A 15,688-nucleotide genomic window follows, 5' to 3' on the forward strand; every position below is an offset into this window, starting at 1 on the left:
CTTTCAAATAAATAAAATATTTAAAGAAAAAAAAAAAAGAGTTGCATGCTCTACTGACTGAGCCAACCAAGCACCCTGGTGGATAACCACCAGGTGTGCATACCTGCACTCTGCATCAGGGTTCAGAATGTTGATGGGTTTTTTTGATTCATGCATGGACATCAGAGATTGCAATTTTGTATCGTGGTTGGTTACTTTTCAAGCTTTAAGTCAGAAAGTGTTCTGAGCAATTCTAGATGGAGTTGTTTCTTAACAAGTGTCTTTATTCACTCAGTGTTTATTTATTATACAAATATTGCCCCCATGTTATATTTTCTTCACAATGGAGTGAAAGTAGTCTTTTTAAAACATGAACTTACTCAAGTTTCTTCCTCGCTTTTATGCTCAATTACTTCAGTGGTTCTCATTACCCACAAGATATAAAATTTAAAATCCTTGCCATATCCTGCAAGTAGCATGACCCCTGGGCCAGGTTTGCCTGATAGAGTCCAGATTTGTGCCTGTTAGCCCAGCATAATTATCGACAGCACTCTTTGACTGCCAAGACGACCCTGGATAAATATCAAAATGAATTGATGGAACAGTGTGAGATCCAGGATTGGGTGTGGGACCAGGATAGAAACAGCTATATTGGACAAAACAGATAGCTGACCAAGTTGAATTTGCAAAGTGGACTAGGTAACCATGATTTATCAACATTCGATTCCCTGATTTGATCACTATTTATGGAAGAGAATATCCTTGTAAAGAGACAGGATGTCTCTTTCTCTCCAATGATTCAGAAAAAAAACAAAACATTTATATATAAATGTAGAGAGAATAATAAAGCACATAGGCAAAACGTAAACAAATAGTAAATTGGGAAAGGGTACATGGGACTTCTCTGAACTGTTCTTGGCAACTTCTCATTATTTGAAATGATATGAAAATGAAAACTTAAGAAACTAATATGTAAAAGGCTGAAAAAGCAAGTGCTCCAGTTTCGAACTTAAATGATACATTTATCCAACCCACGACTCCTTGCGTAGTCTGGTTCTGCTTGGCCCTCTGGTCTCCCGCTCTGCTCTCTGCCTCAGTCGGTATCGTCAGCCGTTCTGCCCTTTATTCAGTGGCTTGAGCATGTCACGCTCCTTTGCATCACATGCATGTGCATACCCATTGCTGGGTTTCTTTTCCCACTTCATCTAGTTAACTCCTATTCATCCTTCAGAACTCAGTTCAGGGATACACGGCTGGCTTAGTCAGTAGAGCATGTGACTCTTGATCTCGGAGTTCTGAGTTCAAACCCCATATTGGATGTAGAGATTACTTAAAATCTTAAAAAAAAAAAAAAAAAAACAACCTCAATTCAATCAGTAATTCCCATACGGAAACTTTCTCTAATCATTTAGACAAGATCACGGGTCGGTGTTCTAGACACTCAGAGCATCTTGTACCATATATTTCCCTTTCTTCATATAGCACTTCATTCGTGATCACATTTATTGAAGCTCCTGTGTGCTGGGCATCCTGCTAGCTATTGAGGACACCAAGGTAAGCAAATATGGTCCTTGTCTTATAGAGCTTAGGGGCTAGTAGGAGACAGAATCTATGTAAAATTACAAGTGACAAGTGTTACAAAGAGGGTACACGAAGCTATGAGGCCACACTGGAGACCAGAAAAGACTTCTTGGAGAAGTGACAGAAGCAGTTAACTAGGGGAAGAAGCAGGGAGTATTGTTTCCAGGAAGAGGGAGCTGCATATGCAAAGATCCTGGGGCCAGAGAGAGTGAGAAAAGGATGAGGGGCCAGTAGACGCTCCCGTGTAGTGGGTGTTCATTGCAAGGTGTGACCAGTGAAGCAGGTGGGGGCCAGACTTACAGGGTTTTTTAAGATGTTACATCTTTATCCTACAAGCGATGGGAAAATGAAGTCCCTCGAGTATTTTTTTTTTTAAATTTTATTTATTTATTCGACAGAGATAGAGACAGCCGGCGAGAGAGGGAACACAAGCAGGGGGAGTGGGAGAGGAAGAAGCAGGCTCATAGCAGAGGAGCCTGATGTGGGGCTCGATCCCAGAACGCTGGGATCACGCCCTGAGCCAAAGGCAGACGCTTAACCGCTGTGCCACCCAGGTGCACCCCCCCTCAAGTATTTTTTAACAGAGAGGGATAGCGAGGAGGGATGATATGATCAGACAAAAATTTTGGAAACCTCTACTCTGGCTGCGATGTGAAGAAAAGATTAGAGGTGAGCCAGAGGAGAAGCAGGTGGACCAGCCAGGAGGTTACTGGGGTGGCTTGGGAGATAGATGGTGTTGGTTCTGATCAGTGTGGTGTTGATGAAGTAGAAAGATACAACAGCAGGTGGTAATGGATTAGATACAAGGGGGAAAACAGTGAGATGGAGGGAAGCGTCAAGGGTGAGTCAGGTTTCTGGCTTACATAACTTGTTGGATGGTGTTACCATTTACCAAAATCGGAAACTCCAGAAGAGGAGCAGGCCTGGGGAAAACTGATGAGTTTTTGATTTGTTAAATATCAGATAAGATGTTTTTGAGTGCAAACAACAGAAAATGTAGATCCACTGTCTGAAATTGTAATGAGCTTACTATCTCACATAAAATCCGGCGAGAGGGCTGGTTGATTTAGCAGCTCATTGGCATCCTCAGATATCCAGTCTCTTCCCACATTTTTGCTCTGCCTTCTTCAGCACACGGGTTAGCTCCCTTTTATGGTTAGAAGACGTCTAGAGACAGTAGGGTCCAGAGCCAGAAAGGGGACTTTCTCCGCCTTGTCTCTTTCTATCTCTCTCTTTTTTAAAAGATTTATTATTTATTTGAGAGAGAGAGAGAGAGAGAGAGAGCATGAGTGGGGGGAGGGGCAGAGAGAGAGGGAGAAGCAGATTCCCTGCTGAGCAGGGAGCCCCTCATATGGCTCGATCCTAGAACCCTGGGATCATGACCTGAGCCAAAGGCAGATGCTTAACTGACTGAGCCACCCAGGCGCCCTCCTTTTCTGTCTCTTTAGGGGCTGAACACCCAGAAGCAGATCTCTCTGTATCAGTCAGCGTGCTTAATGTTATAGCTATAACAAACAGTCTTGATTACCAAGTGGCTTAACATAATAAAAATTTATTTCCCACTCACATCACAGTTCCATGCAAGTTGGGTAGCTCTCTCTTGAAGATCTAGGATCCTTCTTTTACATGCTTCCATGATATTGGAGTCCAGTCCTTTTAGCCTTATGGGTGAATAGAAGAGAGTGACGCAAGGATCTCACTTGAAATTTTAGGGCCAAGCTCCAAAGTGGCCACTCTTATTTCTGCCCACATTCCATTAGCCAAAACCAGTTCCCCACCGTGCCCTAACAGCATAAGAGGCTGAGAAATGTAGTCTTAGTCTGTGCCCCAAAACGGGAGCCGGATTGGTCAACATGCAGCCAGTCTGCTGTATCCTCACATTATCAGCGGCCAGAATTGGGCCAAATACCTTACTTCTACCACTGATAACGGGAATGGAATTACTGTGATTGGCTTGTATTAATCATATCTGTGTGAGTCCAGATTTTCCTCCTATACTTCAATCATAACAACATATTGCAACAGATTGAATGCAGAAACAGTGATGCTGGAGCCATCTTTCAGCCCCAGAAGGGAGTTAACCACCCCCTTCATTGGATTTTTTTATGAGATAAAAAAGTCATTATGGTTTAAACCAGTTGATTCACATTTTCTGTTACTTGCACAGAATGGATGCGGAAACCGTATGACCCTATTAATACATGCAGAAAAAGCATTTGACAAAAATCTAACACTCTTAGCAAACTAGGAATAGAAGGAGATTTTTTCAACCTTTTAAAGAACGTCTACAAAAAACCTACAGCCAGCATCGTACTTAACAGTGAAAGGCTGAATTATTTTTGCCTGAGATCAGAAGCATGGCAAGTATTTTCACTCTGACTACTTTTATCCAATATCATATTGGAAATCCTAACCAGTGTAATAAAGCAAAAAAAAGAAAAAAAAAAGTAAGACTAAAGGACGGAGTACCAGCAAGGAAGAAATGAGACTGCCTTTGTTTGCAGTTGACACATATGTAGAAAGTCCTTCAAAGCATACAAAAGGCTACTAGGATTAGTAAATTTAGCAAGATCACAGGATTCAGGATCAATATACCAAAGTGAATTATATTTCTATATATTAGCAAGGAAGAATCCAAATAGAAATTCAGATAACCATCGTATTTATGTTAGCATTCAAAAATGTATATAGGAATCAGTTTATGGGAGATAGACAGTATAGGGGTGCCTGGTGGCTTAGATGGTTAAGTGGCTGGCTCTTGATTTCTTGATTTCAGCTCCGGTCATGACCTCAGGGTCCTGGGATTGGGCCCTCTCCCCCCGCCTCCGCTGCCTGGTCTTGGACTCCGTGCTCAACAGGGAGTCAGCTTCAAGGATTCTTTCTCCCCCTCTGCCCCTCTCCCCAACTCTCTAAAATAAATAAATACATCTTAAAAAAAAAAGATATACAGTACATGTACATTGAAAACTACAAAACATTGTTGAAGGAAATTAAAACCTAAATGAATGGAGAAATATACCATGTACGTGGATTGGAAGGTGACATTTCTCCCAGATTGGTCTATGGAGTCAAGGCAATCCCAGTCAAAATCTCAGCAAGCTTTTCTGTGGAAATTGACAAGCTGAATCTAAAATTTATGTGGAAATGCAAAGGATTTAGAATAGCCAAAACAGCTTTTTATTTTATTTATTTTTAAGATTGTATTTATTTGTCAGAGAGAGGGAGAGAGAGAGAGAGAAAAAGAGAGCACTAGCAGGGGGAGCCCCAGGCAAAGGAAAAGCAGGCTCCCAGCTGAGCAAGAAGCCCGGTGTAGGACTTGATCCCAGGACCCTGGGATCATGACCTGAACTGAAGGCAGACGCTTAGCTGTCTGACCCAAAACAGCTTTCTAAAAGGTGAACAAATTTGGAGAACTTATACTACCTGATTTTAAGACTTAGTGTAAAACTATAGTGATTGAAGCAAGACATAGGAATCGGAAGAACAAACTTGAAAGTCCAGAAATAGACCCATACATAATTATATGGCCAATTGCTTTTCCACTAAGGTGCCAAATTAATTCAATAAAGAAATAATAGTCTTTTTATTAAACGTGCTAGAATAACTGCTACCTATATGGAAAGAGATATGTTCAAGAGTCAAGATTTAATGAAATTCAATATTTTTACTAATTCATCAAATGCATTTTTAAAAAAATTTCAGTATACTTAATATACAACATTAAGCACATTCTTTTTTTTTTTTAAGATTTTTTTTATTTGAGAGAGAGAGATTGGGAGAATAAGTGGGAGAAGGGGCAGAGGGAGAAGCAGGCTCTCTGCTGAGCAGGGAGCCCAATGTGGGACTCGATCCAGGACCCTGGGATCATGACCTGAGTTGAAGGCAGACACTCAACTGACTGAGCCACCCAGGTGTCCCCATCAAGCACCTTCTTAAGTGCAGCTCTTGTTTCTGTAAGTACATGATAGGGAAGAACACAATGACTATCGGTACAGGATGGTGTCAGTGCCTTGATTCACAGGAGCTACCTGCAGTTTTTACGAGCCATTGCTTTTGTGCCCACAGGCCAATGTGTCAACACAGTGAAAAATGCAAGTCACATTTCAGTATTGTTGCAAAAATAGCGTTGATCTTGTGGGACCCCTGAAAGATTCTGTGGAACACCCTCTGAGAACTGCTAGTCTAGAAAGAGGTAAAAAGGGAACAGAAGGAGGACTGAGACCAAGCTTTGGAGAAATCGAGTATTTGGTGGCCTGGTTGGAGGATGAACCGGAAGGGAAACACAGAAGGAATGACCTGGGAGATCGGAGAAAATCCAGACAAGTGAAAGGTCAGGGAATGCTTGCAGATGGTGGATGGGGCCAATAATGTGGAATGTGGGTTAAGGTCCGCTAAGAGGAGAGATGAAGAAGGTCCACCGATTTAGGGACGTGGATGGGGAGTGCGTGAGGTGGGGAAGTGAAGCTGTTGGGGAGAGAGTCTTTGGGGGGGTATGTCAAGGGTGAAAAGAGACAAAGAGCAACTGAGGGATGGAGTCACAATAGCTCGTTTACTCTCAGCAAATAGATGAATGAATGGGTGATGCATTGGATGTGGAGAATAGAGCAAAAGAAAATCCCAGGAGGGCACCTGGTTTAGAGCTTCCGGAACTAATCAAATAATGGTCTATTTCTTGAGATGGGAAACTCAGGACCAAGTTAGGTGGAACATACCTGTGTTTGAGTTGAGGAGGCATTTCCCTCGGAAATTTTAATTTCTTTTTTAAAGATGTTGGCCTTTTTCCTTTTATACCTTGAAGCCCATTTACTATTTCTGTTGGTAAGAAGCATTGAGAGTTTCCAGGTCTTGGGTCATGCGCTTTTTATCTTGTCCCCTTTTCCACTTAAAAGTTCACCTTAGTTTAAAAAAAAAAAAAAATCGCCTTATGGGGCACCTGGGTGGCTCAGTCAGTTAAGCGTCTGCCTTCAGCTCAGGTCATGATCCCAGGGGCCTCAGGAGCCTGCTTCTCCTTCTGCCCCTCCCCCAGCTCATACTCTCTCTCCCACTCTGTCTCTCTCAAACAAATTTTAAAAAAATTTTAAGATTTTTATTTTTACTTATTTGAGAGAGAAAGAGAACACAAGTTGGGGGGCAGGGAGCAGTGAGAGAGAGAGAGAGAGCAGACTCCTCACTGAGCAGGGAGCCCGACTCAGGGCTCGATCCCAGGTCCCCAAGATCGTGACCTGAGCCGTAGGCAGATACTTATTCAACTGAGCCACCCAGGCGCCCCTAAATAAAATCTTTTAAAAAAATAAAATAAACAAGTTCACCTTAGTTTTACTATCTAACCAAAAAAAACGTTATGTCTTTATATAGTAGAAGATTCTCAAATTTTGCCCTATTAGAGAAATTTATATCTTTAATTGAAACTATTTCGGCCCGCATAATTGAGCATTTTCTTATTTTGATCAACAGAATTAACTTGAGTTATCCTTTTTCTATGCAGAATGAGAAATTATAAGCAAGTGGTTTCCAATATTTGCTTACGTATATTTTTATCCTCCCTAATCTTATATAGGAATCCTAATTTTGAGAACACAGCTGCCCTAAATTTTTAACATTTTCAGTGATGTGTGCCTGTCCATGAAAAGAACTAATTCTTTTTGAATAAAGGAGCTTCTTTAATTACTTCCATTTAGTATGAAATCAGGAAAAACACTTTGCTACTCTCATTTATAGGGACCAATTTCTTGAGTTTATTTAACATAAAAGGCAAAGTTATTCAAGTAAAACAGGAAGAAATGAAAATTTTTTATTTTTTTAATTTTTTAAAAAAGATTTTATTTATTTGTCAGAGGGAGAGAGCATAAGCAGGGGGAGCAGCAGTCAGAGGGAGAAGCAGGCTCCCTGCTGAGCAAGGAACCTGATGCGGGACTCAATCCCAGGACCCTGGGATCATGACCTGAGCTGAAGGCAGACACTTAACTGACTGAGCTACCCAAGTATTCCTGTCACAATCTTTAAAACATTACATACTCTAATGAAATAAACCATATTCAATTATTTTCACTAAAATTTGCACATGAATTTAATGGATTTCACAGTTTGATAAAATAACTTAATAAACTACCCCCTTCCCCTAAATTTAAAGCCATATGAAAGATATGGAGCTTTTCACTTTTGCTCTTTCACTTTGAATTATAAGGTAAAGTAAGTTCTGGAAAATTCAAAACATGACATTTTCCATTGCTCTATTAAAAGAAATTCTGGGGCGCCTGGGTGGCTCAGTCTAAGGTTAAGCGTCTGCCTTCTGCTCAGGTCATGATCCCGGGGTCCTGGAATAGAGCCCCACTCAGTGGGGAACCTGCTTCTCCCCCTCCCTCTGCCCTCCCCCTACTCATGCTATCTCTTGCTATCTCTCTCTCTCTCAAATAAATAAATAAAATCGTAAAAGAAGTTATAGTTCCTTTCAATTTTTTAAAGTTATATTTAACTTACGTATTATAAAACAGGTATTACATGTGTATGATAAACAATTAAAGCAATGCCAGAAAAAACCCGTGAAAAGTTTTTGTGTCTTCCATTTCCTCCCATGAAAAGTGCCCCTACTGGTTTTGCATGAGTCCTTCCGGCAATGGTCTTTGCATAACAAAACACATATATGTGGCGTTCTCCCATTTGGGATGCAAGTGGTAGCTTACTCTTCATACTGTTCCATACTTTGATGTTGTCAGTTAAAATCTTAGTGGTCTTTCCATATCAACATGTACAGAACTGCCCCCATTCTTTTCAGCCACTCCATAGAATTCCACTGAAAGGGGTGGAACTGTAATTTAATTAGTTCTCCCTTAGAGAAGGAGGCGGTCATGCATCCAGCCCAAGAGATTAGACTCTGGAGCCAGACACTGTGGGTTCAAATCCTGATTCTACCCCTTCCTCACTGAGTAAATGTGGACAAATGACTTAATTTCTATGCCTCCGTTTTCATATCTGAAAAAGGGAATAATGAATAATGACCATGCCACTAAACAGGTTTGTTGTCGAGGCGTGAGTTAATATTTGTGAGACACATGAATGTTTCTTACGTAAACGGATGTCTAGATTGTTTCTAGTCTTTTGCTGTTCCAGGCGATGTTGAGTATTCAAGTACTTGTGTGACTGTGCACCAGATCCTAGAATTTGAATCACTAAAGGGTAAAAAGAAAAAAACATATATATACCCCCTTTCTCTGCTGTATTTTTCTTTTTTAGTACTTAACACCATTTGACATATACATTGAGAACGTTGTATTTTTAATTCCATAAATTGGCCCAAATTTCTTCTCTTAACATTTGGAAAGAAAAATGACAACCAGAAACCTGAGACGCTTCCTGTGTTCTAGATTTTTAAGGAGGGCTTTAGAGAGAACTGGGCATCTGGAAGCCACCTGTTCTGTAGTGCTCACCACGCTCTTTCCTGCGGGAGATGAGAGGTGAGGGAGTCACTGTCCCTCCCTGGCTGCGGGATGTGTGTATGTGTGTGTGTGTTTGGAGGGTGGGTGCTTGCAGAGTCCCTGCAGAGAATTAAAGACCTGTGAGTGTCTGTGATATGTGTAATAACATGGACAGCCGAATACATTCTGGAGGAAAAAGAAAAAAAGACGCCACTTAGACATTTCAGGAAGAAAGAGGTGGCGATGCTGTCTCGCGCACATCTACCCTCATCCTTACCACCTTGGTGCACATCGGCCCAACTTCCAGCTGCCAGTCTCTGAATTTCCTGGCCTGAGGACTTTCTTTGGCTCCTGGGTCCCCCTTGGCCACAGCATGACAGCTGGGAAGTATAAGGAATGGATGAAATTCCCCACCCCAACCCCACCCTACCAAAATCCCTCCATCAATGACTGGCAGGAAGAAGTGTATAAATACCCAGCACTCTTACCCGCTCCATGGGGAGACTCTGAAGGCCCAGAGTTCTCCAGCAGGATTAAGTCAGTTACTCATGCTGGGACCCTTCTTGAAAACAAAACTTTGCCGCTGCCCTCCCTTCCTTATCTGATTTCCCCTCTCCCCACTGGTGTCTCTGGGGATCACCAGCTATATGAACTGCTTGCCCTTGACACCTTGGCTCAGTGTCTGCTGAAAGAACCCAGAGCAACACAAGACATATTAAAGTTGTGTTTTGGGGGGGGGATTGTGTATGTGTGTGTAAGATTTGTAAATTCATAAATTTGTAATCTGGGCATGTAATAGCTTTAGGCATTAGCCATACTGGTGGAATAATGTTAGTTAATGTGCAAGGCGATTATCTTAGATTTCTTGCCTTAGGAGGACAATTCTCATTTCCATTTATCAAACCAGTTTCCTTCTGCGGATATCAAAAATTGCTTAGGTCAGTTTACATCTCTAGGAGAAATTAATTTGATGCTAGATTACATGATACTTCGCTCTACTCGGGATCAGAACAAAATAGTTGTTTGAACTGGGAAAGCAACTTGTTAAATTCTAGTGGAAAAATAGGATGGCACTCCCCCGTTTGCCACGTCACTGCCAGTTACACGGGAAGCAAATTCAAGAGGGAGATCTTTCAGCCTAAAACTCAAAACCCGCAGATGCCCGGGTTTGGGTTCTGTGGTCCAAACAACTAACTTCAAGGCTAAGTTTCAAGATCTAATCTATGAGTGTGTGGATGGAAATTCTTGCTGAACTACATGTGAAATTGCAGCTGATAGGGCAATTGCTAAATTGTCACTTAACAGGAATGAGATGAAATGAGATACTGGAAAATCAGAGCAATACAGCCTGGTTTGAAAAACAATGTTTTCATTTAGGAGAGACAACAGGCATAAAAATATATATATGTATATAAGAACTCACTTATCCAAACTGTCCCTCCATTTGTGCATCAGTCAAGGGGGATTACCTTGATGATTGCCTGGATAAGTCGGGGGGGTTAATCTAAAAAGTAAAATTAGAGTTGTTTTTAAAAGACCTGCCTTTAAGAAGTAGAATGACATGTGCTTTTCTGAAGATCTGCCTCGGAGTATTGTTTATACCAGCAAAAGATTGCAAACTACGGAAATGTCCCTCTCACAGCGGTATGGCTAAGTCACTATGGTATGGTTTCGTGTGCAGTTCTGTACAGAGTTAAAAAAGGAGGCGAGTAGTCACATGGGCTAACGCTGAGAGATGTCTAAGGTGGTGGAGTGAAAAGACAATTACAGAAAAAAATGCACAGCTGTATTTTAAATAGAAACTGATTTTATAAAGATACATATGTATGTGGATCTGAGTGTGTGTGCACGTACATATGCGTACATATTGATTTTTTTTAACAGATTTTACTTCTTTGAGCGAGTGAGAGCACAGGTGGTAGGGAGAAGCCGAGGGAGAGGGAGAAGTAGACTCGTGCTGAGTGCAGAGCCCGATGTGGGGCTCGATCTCCTGACGCTGAGATCATGACCTGAGCCAAAATCACGAGGGGGTCACACAACCGACTGAGCCACCCAGGTGCCCCTGCGTATTGAATTCTTATTTGTCATTGTCTTCCCTACTAGATAGTAAGCTCTATAAAGGCAGGGACTGTGTTTTCTATGTTTTGTTGGCTGCTATATCCTCAGTGCCCTTCGTAGCCGCTCAATAGTTAATTTTTTTCAGTAGTCCTTTTTATTTACTTTTGTGTGTATGTGTGTGTTCCTTTCTCTGTGGTAAAATACGCATAACATAGATTTGCTGTTTTAACCTTTTTGAAGTGTATGGTTCAGTAGCATCGAGGAAATTCCCGTTGTTGTGCAACTATCCCCATCATCTACCTCAGGGACTTTTTTCGTTTTCCCCAACTGAAACTCTGTCCCCATTAAACATTAACTTCCCCCCCCACCCCCACCCCCTGACCCTGGCAACTACCATTCTCCTCTCTGCCTCTACGAATTTAACTACTCCAGGTACCTCCAGGTGTAAGTGGAATCATAGAATCGTATGATATTGTTGTTTGTGACTGGCTTATATCATTTAACACCATGTCTTCAAGGTTCATTCGTGTCTTAGCATGTGTCAGAGTTTCCTTCCCTTTTTTCTCTTAAAGATGTATTTATTTTAGACACGGAGAGAGAGAGAGCACGCGCGCGGGCACAGTGGGAGGGGCAGAGGGAGAGGAAGGGAATCCGAAGCAGACTCCCTGCGGAGCGCGCAGCCAGGCTCGGGCCTTGATCTCATGATCCCGAGATCATGATCTGAGCCAAAACCAAGAGTCAGGTGCTAAACCACCTGAGCCACCCAGGTGCCCCAGAGTTTCCTTTTTGAGGCTGAATATTATTCCATTTGTGTGTGTGTGTGTGTGTGTGTGTGTAATGTATATTTTTCCATATAGCTGTCTCTATCTCTGTCTCTCTAACTATAGAGAGATACCACATTTTTTAAAAAAAGATTTTATTTATTTATTTGACAGAGAGAGACAGTGAGAGAGGGGGCACAAGCAGGGGGAGTGAGAGAGGGAGAAGCAGACCTCCCACCGAGCAGGGAGCCTGATGTGGGGCTTGGTCCCAGGCCCCTGGGATCATGACCTGAGCCAAAGGCAGACGCTTAACGGCTGAGCCCCCCAGGCGCCCCTACACACCACATTTTGTTTATCCATTCATCTGTTGATGGACACTTGGGTCTTTTCTACCTCTTGGCTGTGAATAATGGTGGTCTGAGCATGTATATGTATAATCAAGTGTCTGATTGCAGTTCTTTTGGGTAGATACTCAGAAATGGACTTGTGGGATCATAGGGTAGGTATATTTTTAATTTCTTGAGGAACCTCCATACTGTTTTCCATGGCATCTGCACCCCCTTACCTTCCCACCAACAGTGCACAAAAGTTGCAGTTTCTTCACATCTTTGACAACATTTGTTAACTTCACTGTTCTTCATAAAACAATCCTAATGGGTGAGAAGTGGTCAGCAGTTATTTTTTGAATGAACCAACAATATCTCTAAAATTAGAATAATTACTACTTATTGCATTGTGTTTTGTCTAAGGAGCCTAGTGTTAGCAGAAGAATGCTTATATCCTTTTAAGATACACTGTTTTCAATAGCAAGAACATTGGAATGTCCATTTTATACAAGACATCTACTAGGTCCTAAGGCAAAATATATTGTTCCATCCAAGTTACTATTTTAATTTAGATAAATCATGTCCATTGTCAATGTCCATTTATTCTGGAGACTGTACTAAAAGATCTTTAAAGAACCTGTCCTATACCGTTCCATTTATGGCATAAAATTAAATATTTAAACACAAGGAAAACCAACATTCATTCTCAAAAAATAACACATAGAATTACCCAATGAGCCAGCAATCCCACTCCCAGGTATTTACCCAGAAGTACTGAAAACAGGTATTCAAATAAAAACTTGTACACAAATATTCATAGCAGCATTATTCACAATAGTGACAAGGAAACAACCCAAATGGTCATTATTCATCCGTTAATGTTCATTAACGGATGAATGAAAAAACTAAATGTGGTATATTCATACAGCCATAAAAAGGGATACATGCTACAACATTGATGAACCTCAAAAACATGACCCTAGGGGCGCCTGGCTGGCGCGGGTGGTAGAGCGTAAGACTCTTGATCTCAGGGTCGTGTGTTCGATTCCCATGTTGGGCATGGAGCCTACTTTAAAAAAAAAAAGAAAAAAGAGAGGGCACCTGGGTGGTTCAGTCAGTTGAGCATCTGACTCAGGTTTCCGCTCAGGTTGCGATCTCGGGGTCGTGATCTTGGGGTCGTGGGATCAGCCCCGTGTCAGGCTCTGTGATTGGCAGGGAGTCAGCTTGAGATTCTCTCTCTCCCTCTTCCGCTCCCATGAGAGCACTCATGCTCTCTCTCTCTCTCTCTCTCTCAAATAAATAAATCTTAAAAAAAAAAGAAAAAGAAAACATCATCCTAAGCGAAAGAAACGAGAAAAAAAGGCCACATATTGTATGATTCTATTTATATGAAACATCCCGATAGGTAAATCCATAGAGATAGAAAGCAGATTAGTGGTTGCCAAGGGCTGGGGGAGGGGAGAATGAGGACTACCTGCCCACCTGGGGTGATGAAAATGTTTAAAACTTGATAGAGGTGATCGTTGCATAACATTGTGAAAGTCCTAAGTACCACTGAATCAGACATTTTTCAATGGTTACGATGGTGATGTTTTTGCTCTGTGAAATTTACAGTTTTTGAACAGAAGTAACTTATCTCCACACAGCAGGGACAGTGGGCTAAGTACACACAGCTCGGAAGGCTAGAAGGAACAAGGGCTTCTCCCATGCTCCAAGTCCACTCCTCTGAGCTAATGACTGTCAGTGGTTTCTTAGAAATCCTTAAAGAAAATATTGGTGCTTAAGGGTTTGTTTTTTTAGTAGAAATTGGATCATATTCCACACACTGCTCTTCACCTTGCTTTTTTCCTCTTAACTGATACATTTTAGTGATTTCTCTATCAATGTGTTTAGTGCCGGTTCATTCATTTTAACAGGTGCATAGTATTTTATTGACTGTACCTTAATTTGTTTCACTAGCCCCCTCTTGATGGAGGTTTATGTTGGCTACTGCAGACAAAGCAACTTTAAATATTCTTATTCAAAGATCTTTGCACACATATGCAAACTTACAAGATAAATTTCTTTTTTTTTTTTTTAAAGATTTTATTTATTTATTTGACAGAGATAGAGACAGCCAGCGAGAGAGGGAACACAAGCAGGGGGAGTGGGAGAGGAAGAAGCAGGCTCATATCAGAGGAGCCTGATGTGGGGCTCGATCCCATAACGCCAGGATCACGCCCTGAGCCAAAGGCAGACACTTAACCGCTGTGCCACCCAGGCGCCCCAAGATAAATTTCTAAAAGTAGCTATGCTGTCTGCTGTCGACCATATTTGTGAGCCCCCCCCCATTCATATGTTGAAGCTCTAACCCCCAACGTGACTCTCTTTGGAGCCAGGGCCTTTAGGGTGGTAATTGAGGTTAAATGAGGTCATAGGTTAGAGCCCGAACCCAATATGACCGCTCTTCTTTTAAGAAGGGGAAGACACACCTGACTTCTCTCTCTTTCTGCACGTGCACATGTAAGCACACAGGGAAAAGATGCCACCTTCAAGCCAGGAAGAGAGGTTTCACCGGAATCCAACCTTGACTACCTTGATCTTGGACTTCTAGCCTCCAGAACAGGGAGACAATACATTTCTGTTGTTGAAGCCACCGAGTCCGTGGTGTTCAGTTACGACAGCTGGAGGTGGCTAATACACTGGGTCAAAGGATATACACATTTCAAATTTGATAGATATAAGACCAAAATAGTCCTCCAAAGCTTTTTCTCCACTTTATCCTTCCACAGACCGTGAACAAGACTAGTTTCTCCCATATCCTCACCAGCACTAGGTATTATGAAACTGTTTAACCTTTATCAATCTGAGAAACACAGATTCTTTGTGTTGTAATTCAAATGGATGCTTGAAGTTGAGATTTTTCCAAACGTGTGTGTGACTTTTAATGAGTGAAATTGTTTGACCCACCCTCCCCATCCCTGGGAATCCATTATGTGGTATTATGTAAACGCTGGTCCAGCTCCACAGGGAGGTTTCAAGAAACTTTCTTTCTTTCTTTTTCTTTTCTTTCTTTTTTTAGAGGTGGGGGGCAGAGGCAGAGGGAGAGAGAGAATCTTAAGCTGGCTCTGCGCCCAACCTGGAGCCCAACGTAGGACTTGATCTCCTGACCCTGAGACCATGACCTGAGCTGAAATCAAGAGTCAGACACTTAACCGACTGAGCCACCGAGGTGCCCCTCAAGAAACTTTCCTATGCACTTTCCGTTTTTTCTTGCTTGCATATTTTATGAGTTGGAATGGCTACAAAAGAAATTAAAATAAGAGAACATTATTTTGGGGTCTCTCATACTTAATAGTAAGATATTTAATTCACAGTGATTTGGGGAAATGAGCCATAGGTCATGTAGTATTATAGATGAACATAATCTTGCACTGCAGTCTCAGATTTTCTCAACTGCGTGATCACAATAAAATGGATTCGAACAATTTTAGAACGGGAGTGCTTACTAATGGGTCCACAGCACTGTTATAAGTAGGGACAGGAGGGGCCTGCACTCTTTGTTCTTTGTAATCTGTTGAGCTAGATTCTC

At 41.7% G+C, this 15,688-nt stretch overlaps 1 protein-coding gene across 3 annotated transcripts in view; it reads left to right on the forward strand.

Annotated features, from left to right (window-relative positions):
- Positions 1-15,429, forward strand: part of HEATR3 (HEAT repeat containing 3) — a 56,492-nt gene extending 41,063 nt beyond the window's left edge. The window contains exons 17-18 of one of the 3 annotated variants that reach the window (XR_004629120.1): positions 1,462-1,533; positions 15,179-15,429. The gene's annotated coding sequence lies outside the window, so the exon portion shown is untranslated. Of the gene's footprint in view, positions 1-1,461; positions 4,502-15,178 lie in introns of those variants that run through there. The other 2 variants (XR_004629119.1, XR_004629118.1) reach the window with 2 other exon arrangements.
- Positions 15,430-15,688: the final 259 nt, after the last annotated feature.

Source organism: Ailuropoda melanoleuca, chromosome 12 (genome assembly GCF_002007445.2).
Source record: "Ailuropoda melanoleuca isolate Jingjing chromosome 12, ASM200744v2, whole genome shotgun sequence".
NCBI classification, from domain to species: Eukaryota; Metazoa; Chordata; class Mammalia; order Carnivora; family Ursidae; genus Ailuropoda; species Ailuropoda melanoleuca.